Raw genomic sequence first — 16,416 nt, forward strand, 5'->3', positions numbered from 1 at the left:
CGGGCGGGGACTTCCTATTGGCTGTCCCTGCAGCCTCAGGTGAACCTCTCTTTGGGGCGGGAATGGGAATGTCGTGCGGGCGGAGAGGGGCGTACCTGCGGGGGAGGTCCCGGGGAGCTGTGTGCTGCGGAGGGGCGCCGCGGAGTGGGCCCGGTTCTCCCCGGCGTCCTCTGGCTTCTTTGCAGGGAGGGCGGGAGTTGTAAAACCCTGTGCTTGCTGAGGCCCTGGGGACCCGGGCCTCTAAACCCCGAAGGTGCGCACCAGGAGGGTGGGAGGTTCCCGCGCTTGAAAGAGGTGGAGAAAAGGAGGGAGTGTTGATTTGTTTGGATTTCTTCTCCTCATTTAAAAAACTTACAAGTTGAAAGTGTTAAGTCACCTTTTTCTCCAGTCCGCGTCCCCACTCCCCATCACACACACAAACACAAACACACCACCCCTACGAACCTATACATGTTAGGTTGAGCTTCCTGTCCGGGGTGACAAGCAGAGTTGGCCGCAGATCTGATTTGCTCGCGTCTGGGGCTTGTTCAGCCTTTTTGGAGGAATACAAATATAGCTAAGGCAGGACCACAGGTAGAGTAATCTGGACCTCTATTAAAATGACAAGAATGGCCTCAGGTGAACTTTTTATTGCAGAGATTTAATTGCAAGTATGTGCCCGTTTAAAATGGGAGTGTAAGGAAAACCACTAATATCCTTGGCACATGTGCTGTTGCAATTGACCTTCTAGAGTAGTATGGGATTTGAGTGAACCAAGAGGCTTTATAGTAAAGATTATATGTAATGTTGATGGAGTTGATAAGATTCTGGGACCAGCTACATGAACGTGTGTGCGTATTTACATTGAATTATGTGACATTTTAGATTTAGCAGTATGAAATGGTTGCCTACTTTGTGCTGGGTACATCCTGATTTTGTCTTTAGGAGACTTCTAGAAAGCACTGTTAAAAAGAATAAGAGTAATTTGTCGTTTTTAAATTAAGGTACTTAACTAGTAAACAAATTTGTGTAATTATGGTAGGTAAGGTACTGACTCATTTATAAGGGCAAGCTACTTTGGGAGCATTTGTAAAAAGACTTCATATCTATGTCTCAGTTGCATTACACTTGCACTCTAACTCGTTTTCTTTTACTTAAATTGAAGAGATTAATTTTACTGAGGGAGGACAGGGGAAAAAAGAGGTCACGTTAGCTACATTTAATTCATTTCTGATAAGAGTTCAATCTGTACTAATTTAAAGTTGACATAAAGTGCTGGCATGTTGGTAAAATTTCTTTCAAAGAAAAAATAGTAGTGTACGTATTTTAAATATTGAACATAATTTTAGGAGTTCTGGAAGTATTTGGATATGAGTCATGGTATGTTGCAGTTTTTACATGTATGTTATAGGAAATGTTTGGTAAACTTGGCATATGATATATGTAATTTACGACATCTGAAAAAAATCTGTTTTGCATGATAGAAGGATTGCACTTTCAGGATGTGTTTTAATCATTGACTAGAAATAAATGAGAAAATTATTGTATTCTTTGCTCTTTTTTTTTTGATGTTATGCTGGGATAAATTCGAGTTCTTGGTGATGTGGATTTGGTCTTTGTAAAACCAGAATATTTGGGGACTAAGAGGATATAACATCAGCAACACTCCACCTTCTACACACAATTCTAAAACCTAGGTACAGGGTGATGTCTAACTTCTGAAGTTTGTGAGGTTTCCCAAAATAATCTCCCATGCTTTTGTCACATGTTAGCCTACAGGTAGTTAGCTAGTTAGTCTCCTATCTTAGAGCAGTGGGTTAGCAGTACTGGGCAGCACACATATGTCATCATGAAAGAAGCAGCATTTCTGCCAAGGGAAGAAATCAGGTAAAAATATGAAAACCCAGCACAAGTGAATAAACTCTATAAACTGCATTTGTAGAATGCTAGGCAATAATCATATAAGAACCTTAGTTATATGTAAACTGCTTAGAATAGAGCTTGTACTCAGTAAGTGCTTGATATATTTACCATCATTGGTATAGGAAATTACATTTTTTAAAATGACATCTTTTTGAAAATAGTTACTATCATGCTACCCAGCATTGAAGACATCAAATATTTGTAATAGCCAATATTTATTTGTTTTACATCTGTGCCAGGCACTATTCTAAGGGTTTTACATGATTTAATTTACTTAATCCTCCCAACAACCCAGTGATTAAACAGAGGCATGGAGAGGTTAAGTACCTTGCTGTTTCGGAACCTTGTCTGGCTCAAGAGTAAGCCCATGTAACAACTGGGCCCTGCTGCTATTTCACTAGTGGTCATGAAAATCAATGAAAAGGTCTTGACAGTAGTGCCAAGATTACTATCTTCACTGTCCTTTTCATCCACACACTCTTATATTAATAATATCACCAGGTTGTGCTTAAATCTGAAAGTTAGTGATTAATCTGCAGTAAATATAGTCCCTTTTTGACTTTAGAAAAGAATTCTTTTTTTTTTTTTTTTAATTTTTTTAGTTTTCAGCGGACACAACATCTTTGTTTGTATGTGGTGCTGAGGATCAAACGCCGGGCGGCACACACGCCAGGCGAGCACGCTACCGCTTGAGCCACATCCCCAGCCCCAAGAAGAGAATTCTTTTGATACATACAACATGTGTTTAGCTACCATGCTTGAGTTTGGGCTAGAGTATGCTTTTTTATTTATTTATTTTTTATTTTTTTAGTTGTAGATGGAAACAATATCCTTATTTTTATTTATTTATTTAATGTGGTGCTGAGGATTGAACCCAGGGCCCCACGCAAGTGAGGTAAGCACTCTACTTACTGAACTACCACCCCAGCCAGAGTATACTATCTTTTTTTAAAAAATATTTTTTTAGATGTGTTGACCTTTATTTTATTCATTTACTTATATGTGGTGCTGAGAATCGAACCCAGTGCCTCACACATGCTAGGCAAGCACTCTACAACTGAGCCCCAGCCCCAGCCCCTGTACTATCTTTTAATTTCTAAAGATATTAAGTTTTTTTTTTTTTTTAAACTTAGGTGTATAGGACTCCAAACGGCCCAGGGGGGCCACTAATGCCTGTTGGTTCTGCATTAAATTAGTAGGTCCAGTCTTCCTTCTGATTACCAAGACCATATGGACCTGAGGTGAATTTTAACTTAAATTTGCTCTAAATACCACCTGAATTACTTCCTAAACTAAATGTGACTAAATGAAAAGATGTAACTTGTGGCTTACACTTTGTCACTCACATTTCTCATGGTACTGAGTTTTGCTGCTTCACCATTTTAGTTGATTTATAAAGCAAATTTAACAAATTCAGAGCTATTTTGTTATGTTTAGAATTATTGTAGATAGCTGATATCTATTGCTAACAATATAGAGTGAAATGCAATAAAAGAGAAAAATGCCTAAAAACACATTGAATAAAAAAAGCATAAGCTGTCTCGAAGGTGTAGGTTGCTAATCTCTCACACTAAAAACTTTTTTGCTATAATTAATATTTAGTGCTGATTCACATTAGTTTGAAAATATTAATATGTAGAGTTTGAATAATAAAACTAAATGTCTAATCAACAATGCTCCTCTTCTTTTAAATGTGAACTTATTATAAATTACTGAAAGCTAATTTGAAATTAATTGTTCATACAGACCCTGTCATGCGTGTAACTGAGTTTCAAAATAAGTGCCTTAATATTTTATTTATTGTCTCTTATGATAATGCTTTATCATTTGAACTTAGGGTTCATGCCACAGTGTTTATAGGTAAAACTTTATGAGGTCTTTCAGGTTCTGCCAGAGATTAAATTCTGTTGACCAAAAGCCAAGACAATCTCAAAGTTTTACTATTATGGGTTGGATTTATCAAGAATCCTCTCTCTAATATTCAAGATAAAAGTCTTTCAATGACTATAGCTTGAAAGGAAAAAGTTTCTCTTAGATGAATACAGCCCACCCCCGTCCTCTATCCACAGTTTTGCTTTCTGCAGTTTTAGTTACCATGGTCAACTTCACACCAAAAATATTAAATAGGAAATTCCAGAAATAAATAATTCATAAGTTTTAAATAACTCTTATTACAGTATATAGTTATATTTGTTTTATTTTAGTATTAGTTATTATTATTCTCTAGTGTATAAGTTAAACTTTATTCTATGTATATATAGGAAAAAACAGTACACATAGAGTTTGGTTGGTATTATCAGCCACTTCAGGTATACACTGGGGTCTTGGAATGTAACCCCTTGCATAAGGAGGAACTACTGTAATTATTATTTTTCTCTAGCAGTAGCTAGCTAATTATGGATACTTGCGTATTTGGCTATATGTATGTGTGACTGTAGTACTTGGGGGATTATGTTCCTTTCTGGTAAATTAAAAGTAATTCATCTGGCCTTCATTCAGCAAATATCTACTAAGTACCAACAATTTTTTCAAAAGTATTGAAGAAGAAAAAGTTTTGTGGGCTTTTAGTTTATTTCTTATGTGTTTTAATAATATTGCTTTTTATAGCTGATCAAGTCTCAGAGAGGTTCAAAATTAAATTACTTGTGCAGTTGAAAAGATATTTGAATGAGGGCTGGGGATGTGGCTCAAGCGGTAGTGCGCTCGCCTGGTGTGCGTGCGGCCCAGGTTCGATCCTCAGCACCACATACAAACAAAGATGTTGTGTCCGCCGAAAACTAAAAAAATAAATATTAAAAAAATTTTTAAAAAAAAGAAAAGGTATTTGAATGAAATACCATTTAACTTAGATAGTAGCATAGATAATAAGAATCAGAATCTTTTGTTTCCCTATATTATTTTTGGTTGAATGTTTGAAAAGCTGTATAAATGATCTCTTTCAGTCTTCTAGGACATTACTTACTACTATTAATGAAGAGAATCCTAGAAACCTCAAAGAATCAATATGACTTTCAGAATTGCCTGTCATAGTCCAAATAGTACCAGGATCACTAAAAGGTTTAAAATGGCTGAAACCTATCTTTAACTTTATAAGGCTTACAGTTCTTACAAGTTTGCTTCTTGAGAAGATAGTATAGACTAGTCTTAACTATGCTAAAAACTGAACAGTTATTGTACAAGATATATAGACTTCAGCATATGGTTTCATCTTTTTGATGAGGTTAGATATAAATTGAGCATTTACCTGATGTCACACAGATCCATATTGCCACCGCATATACCATTATACTTTTTTCAAAGTTGGTTTTAAAGCTTAGTCAGAAACACTAGGCTCACTGATAGAAGATGAACTTTGAAACTTCTTTGTTTCAAATTCCCTGAAACAGGCCCGAGGATAATTGGTGTATAGGTAGTACATTAGCTAGCATTTAAGATTTCTGCTTCTTCAAACAGGACTTCAGTTTGAATCTCAGGTTATGATGCTCATTTTTTTTTTTTTTTTGCAGTGGCTATACCTAGTGTTTCCCACAACCAGCCAAGGGATAAAGTACTTTTGAGAAATTTATGGATAATAACATAATATCTTTCAAACCAGTGTCTCAAAAAGTATAATTAATATATAGATAATTATGATTAAATAATCTTAATGCTCACATTATAGTTTAAGGCAAATAGATATCAAGGCAAGCATTGGATTAGGCAAGATCAAAACCTAATTGCTGGTAACAAACATGAAATCATTATTACTTTTAACTCTCATCCCCTTTAAAATTTACCTTGTAATCTTCCACTCCCCATCACCAGTGATGTACTACTTCTGTGGATGGCAGGGGAAAGGATAGTGCAGGTGTGAATTAACCTGTTTTTAATTCAGTTCCCATGGCTATTTGTTGATTGCCTGCTAGGGAGTTGGAATCCAACAGTGTCAGGTTAAAGAAGTGCTGAATTTTTCAGTATCCCGGGGACTTGCTTTATGTCTTTAATTCATCACCATCAGCAATGTTTCTGTGATGTTCTACCACAGTGGCTCAGTTCATCCTGTTCAAGGTCAGCATTTCCTTTTTCCTTTTCCATACAGTTGTCTCATCCTGTCATTTTTTCATCTGTTGGAATGACTAAATGCCATAGCAAAAAAAAAAAAAAAAAAAAGGAGGGGCGGTTTACTCAGCTTCCTCATGGAAAAGATAATTGGGCTCATTTGGTAGATCTAAAGAAGTATATTTGGGGCTCAGGGCCTCCCTATGGACTTTAAAAAACATTCTCCTTTTAATTCTTCAGAAATTAGAGCCAGCAACTGCCACCCGCTTTATCTTATCTACTCTCATTTGCCCTTATTAGTCCATGAGAAAAAGATTCTATAAGGTCAGCCTTTTAATATCTAGGAAGTGTTTGGGGAAGGACAATGGTGAGAGCTCAGGTGGAGCTGGGAATGATCCTAAGTGCCTTGGATGAGTAGAAGGTGTCTTTGCTGCTCAGGATTAGTGGCCTAAATGTGTGGTGGAAAGGGAAAAGAGATTGAAAATGAAGTTGATACATTGTTCTTATACCTTACTCCCACTTCCAACTTTTTTGGTAACTTTAAAATGGTATGTTCCTCTTATCTTGTCTTTCTCTCATGACTCACCATCAGAACAATGTTGTCTCTCCTAGAGAAAGGGAGAATTTTTAAGGCAATTCCTATCTGATTGCTGAAAAGTTTGCTTTTATTGGAAATTGCACTAGAAGGAATTTTCTTCCATCTCCACAATTGTTTGAATTTTAAATTTCAAAGAAAAATCTCTGAAACAGAAGATGAGGAACCTTACTCATCACCTAATATTTGGGAGTCATTCTGTATTAGAGTAAAATACATATTATAAGTGAATCAGAAATTTATATTGCTTTAAACATTCTTTTTTTGTAAAACTAGATCTGCAGTGATTTTTGCATTAAAATGTTGAATCTGTTTATCAAAAATCATTTTTATATTTACTTTTTAGTTGTAATTGGACATAATACCTTTATTTTATTTATTTATCTTTATGTGGTGCTGAGGATTGAACCCAGGGCCTCGAATGTGCTAGGCGAGCACCCTACCATTGAGCCACAGCCCCAGCCCCTCAAAAATCATTTTTGATCAGAATGTTGAAAGTAGTATATCCTTCATTTGTCTAAGTGAATATTGATAATGATAAAATCTTAGTTCTGTAAATACTCTTTATCATTAGACACCTAATGAAAAATGTGCAATCGATAAGGATCTGGTCACTAGCCACTGTGACTGCTATGGTAGAATGGAACAGGGAAGGAACCTTTTATTCATGAATAAAAGGTATATTTATTTGACATCATAGAGGCTCTAAGAAGCTAATTACTTGATAATCATTGAGTTAGGTGTTTTTATAGTATATTTGATATCCTATGATAATCTGAACTTTCTTGGGTTCTTTTTAAGTGTCTAGCTTTTCCATCAGCTTTTGATGAATGTACTTCTGAAGGGATTGTGATTATCAGTTAAGTGCTTTGAAGACAGAATTCCTGCTTTTTTTCACACCTGAATATTAGTGCATGCTTCTTATAGCTTGTTTAACTTGGGTTCAGAGGGAAGAGTGCCATCTACTGAATGACCAGCATCAAATTGAGCAGCCCCTAAGTTTTCCTGTCAGAACTCTTAGCCAATTCCTGATGAAACCAGGCCCAGCCTCATTTGGAGGATTTGAAAGAATCTTAGTACCAAGTGGAATTGTTGCCTGCTTAATTTTAATTATGTTTCCCAGCAGGAGGCCTAAACACATGATGAAGAACTAATTTAGCACTTGTTGGAATGCATGGGAAAGGAGAAACCTTAAGAAGTTGTTGGGACTTATATTAAAAACAGTCTAGCAATGATGAAATCATTATTAAATTAAGCAGTAAAGAAATTATTTTAATGAGGCATTTTTCATTAGTAGGTCTGGCTATTGATGGCCGAAGACAATAATGGAGTAGTTGAATACTTTGTGTTTTTTTTTTTTTTCCTTCTTGCCCTTTTTCTTTGTCTAAGTTTCTAAGACAGTGATTCCTACTTGAGTGAATTCACTGTTTTAAATTGATTATGTTATTGTTTTGGTGTATGCTAGTAGTCTCCTGGGTTTTTGTTGTTTTCTTTTCCTGTTTTCCAGAAAGTTCCTGTGGTAGTAGCCATGGATAGAGAACTAGAAGTGATAAGACCAGATATAGTTGAGTGGAGTTTTAAGGTACTTGGCTTAGGCCTGTCAGAGCCAGACAAGAAGGAACTTTGATAATATGAATTGAAAGGAAGATTTGAAATTATGACTGTAAGAATATCCTTGATTGTTATATCTTTATTACTTAATATCTTTCTCAACCTTTAGGGTGTCTGGGTAGCTCATTGGTAGTAGAATGTTTGCCTAGCATGTACAAGGCCTTGGGTTCAATCACTAGCAACACACACATGCACATCTTGCCAATGATCATGTTAAATACTATGTACATGATCTGAAATTTGGTGAATAAACTTGCCCAAGATCATATGGTTAATAAATGGCATAGCCAAGATTTGAGCTCAGGACTTATGCCTTTAAACACTAGAATATATGGCCAGTTCTGTTAAGCTTATTCTTGGTGGTGACCGCACAGAAGAATTGAACCAAAATCAGAATATTTCTGCCTTCACTGGAAAATTTTTTTTTTCTTGAGGTAGGTGGTCAAATAGATAAATAAGATTTCACTAGAATCAGGATATAAATAGGAGATGGACTTTCAGTGTTTTCTGTTTGATTTTTCTATATTATTTGTTTCTTTTGCTATTTTTATTAACTTAAAACACAAGAAAAGTTTATTGATCCATGAAGTGAATTGCTTCACATGCCACAGGCTTTGTTCTTAAAATATACTACTTCCTAAAGGAGAGGTTGAGTTACTTGGAACATTTTTTGCTGGGTTTTTTGCAGGGAGTGGAAATTTGGAATTTTTAGTTGTCTTTCTATATTTGGCTTACTCCTAAATATTTTTAATGGTAATAGTTGCAATGTAGTAATAATATCCTATGTTCACAGCAAAATAAAATTCAACCCTGTGCCGGTCTGAGGTCTACAGGAACCTCAATTTCTTGTGTATACCAAGTATGCTCTGTACGCTAAGTAACATACCTCTTGTATATGTATTAATACTTGATTGAATTCGTGTATCTTTTCAATTAAGATATTTAATACCTGGTTGCTATTGAGTGACATTCTTACTTCAACATATTTTGACCTTAAAAGATATCCTTATAAGTGTACAATGTTGGGAATAATTTTTTGGTATAACTAAAAGCTTGTAAAATTATAGTTTAGTACTGTTGTGTATTCTAAATTCAATCACCCTTTTAGGGCTTCTGGCTCTTCTCTTTCATATGTAAGGGGATTATACTTTATCATATAATATCATATAATACATAACTCCTTGGGATTTTGACTTTCCTTTCCTGTCAAACATAGGAAAGGAAAACTAAGACCCACAATACAAAAGATGTTATATGCCAGTGTGTTATAAATGCCAAATGACAGGTACAGAAAACAAATGTAATATATCAACTGACCAAGTAAAGAGCATCAAAGATAGAATGGTCAGAAGAGGCCTCCCAGAAAAGAAGAACAAGGGTGGACCTTGAAGGGAGGTTAGAGTTTCACTAGATAGAGTATGGAAAGGATTTTGGTGAGAAATCACTGCCCATGAAAATCACTTTTATTTTTCCTGTAGCAAAATGGGAAAAATAGTTTATAATAGCAGTGCACACTCTCTTCTCACTGTCAGGCACTTGGAGGTTAAAATGTACATTTTTTTCTGTAATAGTGACAGGGACTCATCTCCCTAGGAGGTGTATTAAAATATGGTGGGAGGGAGAGGTTGGTGGAATGGTGGTCAGGATTGTGTAGACTTTAACAGTGCTCTCACTAAACTGCACATGAAAATGTGTGGTTTGTAGGGACATTCTTATAAAGCTTTGTTGAAACTAATAATGCTTAGGAGAATTAGAATTAAGACTTTAGGACTCATCATTTCTAACACTAGACAAGGAAAGTCTCCTCTGGGGAAGAGTTTTTTTTTTTTAATCTATTTGCCCATTATTTACTTTGCTGAGTTTAGGTCTGTCAGTGTCTTTTATAGTTTCTAAAACTAATATGTAGATGATGAATTTATGAATTAAGTTGTTGAAATTATGAGATATAACCATTTTTATCTAGAGTTTTCATAAAATAATACTGTTTTCAAACTTTCAAGAATTTGTTTCAAAGTGAATTGTGAAATTCAAACTTGGTCACATTCATTGTTTACTATTTGAAAAATACTTATACTATTCAAGACATTTTGATCAAGTAACTTTTTTTTATTTTAGTTTGCTGTATATAAAATGTATGAGAGATTGTGAAACATTATATTTAAAATTAATTTCAGCTTGAAGGTGCTTGTACTTCCAAAGAAGGTGAATTTCACCAGCTAGTGGTTTTGGTCAGAAGATGGCCTGGACACTTAGATTGAACAGTGTGAAGAATCTGGAAATGGGTCTAATAGAAGGCAAATGTCATGAAAGCTCTTGGCTCTATATATGTGGCAACTGAGAGAAGGACATCAGCACTCCAAGAACTTGTCAACTCCCAGTTTCATTTCTTTACAAGCTAAGGTCCCTTGGCAATGGAGAGATCCTTTCCAGAAATAATGAACCAGGATAGCAAGTATTGCTAAAGCAAACTGTAGAAACATTATGGCATAATTTTCCAGAAATGGTGCTTTTTACTCCCATACTGACTTTATTTATTATGTTTAGTAATGTTATTTCCTCAAAAATATTTCTCTGACTTCTGTTTATCTCTCTTGCTTTTTTTTTTTGAGCAACTTGATTCTTTCATTTGCTCATTTGTTCATTTAACAAATACTCATCAAGCATTTATGTGCCAGGTTGTGTTCTAAGTGCTGAGAATTCAGTAATAAGCAAAGTAGACAAACCTTCTGCCCTAATGGATTTTATATTTTTAGTAGTAGATAGAAATAAGTAAGTGAAGTATATATTATATTGGTGATAAATGTTAATGAGAAATATAGAGCAGGGAAGATAAAAGGAATATTTGGGGGTAATTGGAAATTTAGAGCACATATGTGACTATCTGACGGAAGAACGTTGCAGGCAGAGCAACAAACCCAACATCCTTAAGGCCTGGGCTTAACAGTATGGATGAAACAGAATGAGAAAAGGGTAATGGGAAGTCCCTGGCTGACTTTGAACTGAGTAGTTTCACAATCTGATATGCATTTTAAAAGGATAATCTTGACTATATTTTAAGACTAACCTATAATAAGCAAGTATGGATCCAAGGAGACTATTCAGGAGGCCAATGCAATAAGGTTGTGAAAGATGATGTATTTTATTAGATTCTGGATGTATTTTAAAGATAGGGCCAACCAGATTTTCTAACTGGGATAGGGGGTATTATGTAGGGAGAGGAACTGAGCTTAACACCAAGGTTTGGGGCCTAGGCAAAAGTCTGCAGGAGGAGCTATTTGGGGAATGGGAGAGGATAGGAGTTTGGTTTAAGACACATAAAGTGTGAAATGTCTACTAAGCATCTATTTGGAAGTTGTTGTGAGTTGACATCAGTGCATAGTTGTAGACTGACTATATAAACTTGAGAGATGTTAATTTCCTCCTTTTTTTTGGAGTAATACTTCTTTTGGTACTGGGGATTGAACCCAAGGATGCTTAGCCACTGAGCCACATCCCCAGTCCTTTTTTCATTTTTTTAAATTTTGAGATAGGGTTGTGCTAACTTGCCAGGTCTGGCTTTGAAATTGTGATCCTCCTGCCTCAGCCTACTCAGTTGCAGGTTTGATGTGTGCTATTGTGCCTGGCTGAATTTATTTTAACTTCTAAAAATACTTGGCCCAAAGCAAATCTTTTAGTTCCTCTGGGGATAGAACAATTTGCTTCTAATCAAAATGTGAAAATAAAAAGTGCTATCACTGTCCTTTAAAAATATATGTGACTGTAAATGGAACAATTTGGCTGTTCCTCAGAGTTAAGATGATTAAAAATGGTAACTCACAGTTATCATTATGAACCAACAGTTCTACTGCTAGCTATATACTCAAGAGAATATGAAAACTGTTTTTTTGTATACCAGTTTTCATAATAGCATTACTCATAATAGCCCCAAAGTGGAAACAGTCTATATATCTAGCATGTGATGAGTGGAGAAATAAATGTGGTATAATCGTACAATAGAATATTATGTGGCCATAAAAAGCAATGCATTACTGATACATTCTAAACATTATGCTGAGTGAAAGAAGCCAGATACAAGAAGGTCATATATTATATGGTTCCATTTATATGAAATGTTTGAAATAGGTAAATCTATAGAGATAGAAGATTAGAACTAGGGCAGAGGGAAATAAGGAGCAATAACAGCTTGATGAATATTGGATTTCCTTTTAGAGTGATGAAAAAGTTCTGGAACTAGATGAGAACTTCTGGTAATGGTTGCCTGATCAATGCTGGGAATATACTAAAAACTACTGGAATGTACAATTTGAAAGTAAATTTTAATGGTACAAGTATTATTTCTCAATTTTTTAAACAGATAACAGGAAAAATTGTGTTTTGTATGAATTCATGTGTACATGAGAACTAAAGCAACCTATGGGGACCTTATTTCTAAAGCTTTCCCTGGAGGAAGTTGAATGAAGCAAAAATTGCCACACCTAACCTGCTTTAACTTGCTTTGTTTAAAGAGGCTGAGATAAGATACTTTAGGTAGAAATAGAAATTAGGAGGGAATTTGTGATCCTATTCTTGGTAAATCATGAGTGAGCCTCATTTCTTTTAGAGGGTGGGTGGAGGTTATTGGGGATTGACCCAGAGAAGTTTTATCACTGATCCACATCTCGAGCTCTTTTTATTTTTATAATACCTTTATTTATTTTTATGTGGTCTTGAGGATCTAACCCAGTGTCTCACATATGCTAGGCAAGCACTGTACCACTAAGCCACAACCCCAGCCCTCGAGCTCTCTTTATTCTGAAACAGGGTCTATCACTAAGTTGCTTATGGCCTCACTAAGTATCAGGTTGGCGCCTTGAACTTGTGATACTCCTGCCTCCGCATCCAGAATTGCTAGGATTACAGGCATTTGCCACCATACCCAGCTAGTGAGTCTGATTTCTTTAATACCCATTTTTATAGGGATGACCTAGACAAGCAAAAAAAGGCTTTATGATTATTATCTTTGTGAGTTTCAGAGAGAAGGAACAAGCTTATAAATAAGTTTATGAGGTCTTCAAGTTAGTAAAGATGGTCTCTTTTTCCAAAAAAAACTGTAATTAAAAAATATAGACGGGGCGGGGATTGTGGCTCAGCGATAGAGCGCTCACCTAGCACGTGCGGGACCTGGGTTCGATCCTCAGCACCACATAAAAAAAATAAAGGCATTGTGTTTAAAAAAAAATAGAGAGAGCGCACTAATTTGCAGTAAATGATTTGGCCAACCCAAATTGATCTTTGACTTCTTAAAAACATTACCATCGAAGATTTATGTTTAGAAAGTACATGAAAGGGTTATTTTTAATTTTTTATATATCACTTACTTTAATGTTATTTTTTGATATATAACTCATATGTCATAAAATATGCCCCCTAAATTTATTTTGAAAAAATAGTCTCTTTAGAATGAAAACCTTTACAAAACAGAGGTACATATTATTTCATGGCTGTCAACTGCGTGACTTAACATTTTCAGCATTTTAAAAGAGCATATGTGAACCAGGTAAGAGGAGGTAGACATCTATGTAACTGACTCAAATACCACCCTGTGAGCTATGCTACCGCAGTAATTTAAAGGAAGTGCAGATGAGCACAGAGACGGGATGTTTATTTTGTTGGGGAGAAATTTCAGGGAGGAGTTTCCATGATTTGAGCCTGAGAGACTCCAGTAGGATTTCAAATGTTGGGGAGGAAAGTGAATTACAGATAATAGAATACCCAAAGTCCTGTAAGTCTGTGTGGTAGATGAGGTAGGAGAGAAAGAAGGAATAGTGAGGTTGAGAGCGTACCAGATACGCAGGCCTTAGATGCTATTTTAAGAAATTTAGATTTTATTCTGAGGCACCTATTTTAATTGATGAGGTGCATAATCAAATGTTTCTGAGATTTACTGGTAGGAAAGTCATGATGGAGCTAGAGAATTTGGCAAAGGGTCAAGTTAGGAGGCATTTAGTGACAGCAGATGAACTAAGGCAGTGGCTTTGATATTAGAAAAAGTGTGCTGAATTGACTGTTTATTTTCCCCAAAAACTTATGTGTTGAAACTTAATCTCTAATGTGATAGAGGTGGTCTTTGGACCAAATCTTTATGAATGGGATTAGTGTCCTTATAAAAGACACTGGAGAGTTCCTTCACCTCCTCCTTAGTGAGGACACAAGAAGATGACCAGCTATGAACAGGAAAGCTGACCCTCATCAAACATAAGATCTACCCAGTATCTTGATTTTGGACTTCACCCTCCAGAATATGAACAATAAAATGTTTGTTATTATAAACCATCCTATTTATAGTATTCTGTTATAGCCACCTGAATGAACCAAGACAGAAGTAAAACATTTTGGAAGCAAAAAGTTTATACAACTTGCTGAACAGTAGAGAGGTGAAGATCACTGTGGGTAGAAATATAAATGTTTCTTTTTACTCCGTTTTCACTGATCTGATTTGTCTTGAAGAAAGATAACACCTATGCTACTAGAAATTAGGTAGTCTTGACGGTATCCTTTCCTTCCAATACATAAGATTTTAGAAACTTGAATATTTCTTAATCTTTTACTGCTTGTCAGATATTACCTAATTGTTCAGGCTTTGAGTTAGTTTTTGTTTGTGCATTTGGAAATGGGTGAATAGTCATCATTTTGGCCAATGAATAGTCTTTTTGTTTCCAAATGAAACTGCATCTCTATGTTGTGCTTTTGTGTTTAATTTTAAACTTTTGTGTAGTGGAATAATAAAAGTAATTAAAAGCATTGGGCATTGCAATATCATGTTGTCATTACAGGAAGTCATTGTGCCATCTTCAAGTTTCCTCTGAATAACGTTTAGTCATTTATTTTGAACTTCAAACATAAACATAATAATAAGCACATATGAGAAATTATTAGAAATATCAGAAACACATGCAAAATTATTTTTGGTGTTTAAATTTAGGGAAAATCCAGTCCATTAAGACTTTTTTGTACATTTGCCTAGTGAAAAAAATAATGTAAGATTTGTCTCTTCTAATAGCTTAGATATAGGTACATTTGGCCGTTTTTATTCATAGCTTTTGTACTAAGACATGTAACAGGATTTTATATTAGGCAGGACATATTTATTTTATTTTTTATTTTTTAGTTGTACATGGACACCATAGCTTTATTTATTTATTTATTTATTTATTTTTATGTTTTGCTGAGGATCAAACCCAGGGTCTCGAATGTTCTAGGCATGCACTCTACCACTGAGCCACAACCCCGGCTCCAGGACATATTGATTTTATAAATGTTTAGAAGAAAACACTGAATTTGACAGAACTAATTTCTAAATTATTTCAGTGTAAAACTTTCATGCTTAAAAATTTTAAGTATTAAATACTGTTTGAAACACCTTATTTATTCAAAAGCAACTCAGTAAAATTTAAAATACTTTATGGACAAAATATAGTGAAAAGAATAAAAATTGTAAATGTAAAAAGCACACAGTGTTTTAAAAATAAATTGATTCTATTAATTTTGTTTCTAAATTAAACTTAATATTTGATCAGAATTTTGTAATATCAATTTTATTTTTAGTATTTGAAATTATTTTGAATAACAAATATAAGTAAATGGAACAAAATCCATCAGGCACAATGGAGTATAATATTGAAAAGTAAGTTGTCACCCCATCCCTAAATCACACAGGTCTTCTTTCCTGTACCTATTCCAAACATTTTCATTGTTTATTTATTTATTTACTTTGAAATATTTTTTTAGTTGTCAGTGGACTTTATTTTGTTTATTTATATGTGGTGATGACAACAGAACCCAGTGCCTCACACATGCTAGGCAAGCGCTATACTACTGAGCCACAACCCCAACCCTTCATTGTTTATTTTTAAGTTCTTGAATCTTGACTTTGCCTGCCTATACCTGGTAAATGAATTGCTGTATAGAAATATAGTTTTAGGCCCAGAATAACCTGGAGAGATAACCAGCTGTGTTCTCCTAGCTGGTTCCTTAATCCATTGTCTCTTTGTATTAGAGTTTCCTTTCCCAGCTTCCCTTACACTTAAGGCAGAGATATGGAAAGTGGGAGATGGTTAATGTGATAATCTTTTACTCATACTTCAAATAATACCCTGTATTCCTTGATTAAAAAAAAATGAAGACTAAGATTTTGGGTGACACAAAATCTTATTCCTATAGCTAATCATTATTATAATTTGAAACTCTGTATAGGTCTGTATTATGCAGCAAAGGTCACGTGTTTGACATTC

The 16,416-nt window shown here is 35.0% G+C and overlaps 1 protein-coding gene across 9 annotated transcripts in view; it reads left to right on the forward strand.

The window, feature by feature from the left end:
• Add3 (adducin 3) overlaps positions 1–16,416 on the forward strand; it is a 119,550-nt gene that overhangs the window by 1,975 nt on the left and 101,159 nt on the right. Inside the window, exon 2 of one of the 9 annotated variants that reach the window (XM_048807303.1) lies at positions 3,102–3,143. The exons of 5 other annotated variants lie outside the window; for them this stretch is intronic. The gene's annotated coding sequence lies outside the window, so the exon portion shown is untranslated. Of the gene's footprint in view, positions 1–20; positions 40–554; positions 574–3,101; positions 3,144–16,416 lie in introns of those variants that run through there. 3 more of the 9 variants (XM_048807308.1, XM_048807310.1, XM_048807299.1) reach the window with 3 other exon arrangements.

The sequence above is a fragment of the Marmota marmota genome, unplaced genomic scaffold (genome assembly GCF_001458135.2).
Source record: "Marmota marmota marmota unplaced genomic scaffold, marMar, whole genome shotgun sequence".
In the NCBI taxonomy this organism is placed as follows: domain Eukaryota; kingdom Metazoa; phylum Chordata; class Mammalia; order Rodentia; family Sciuridae; genus Marmota; species Marmota marmota.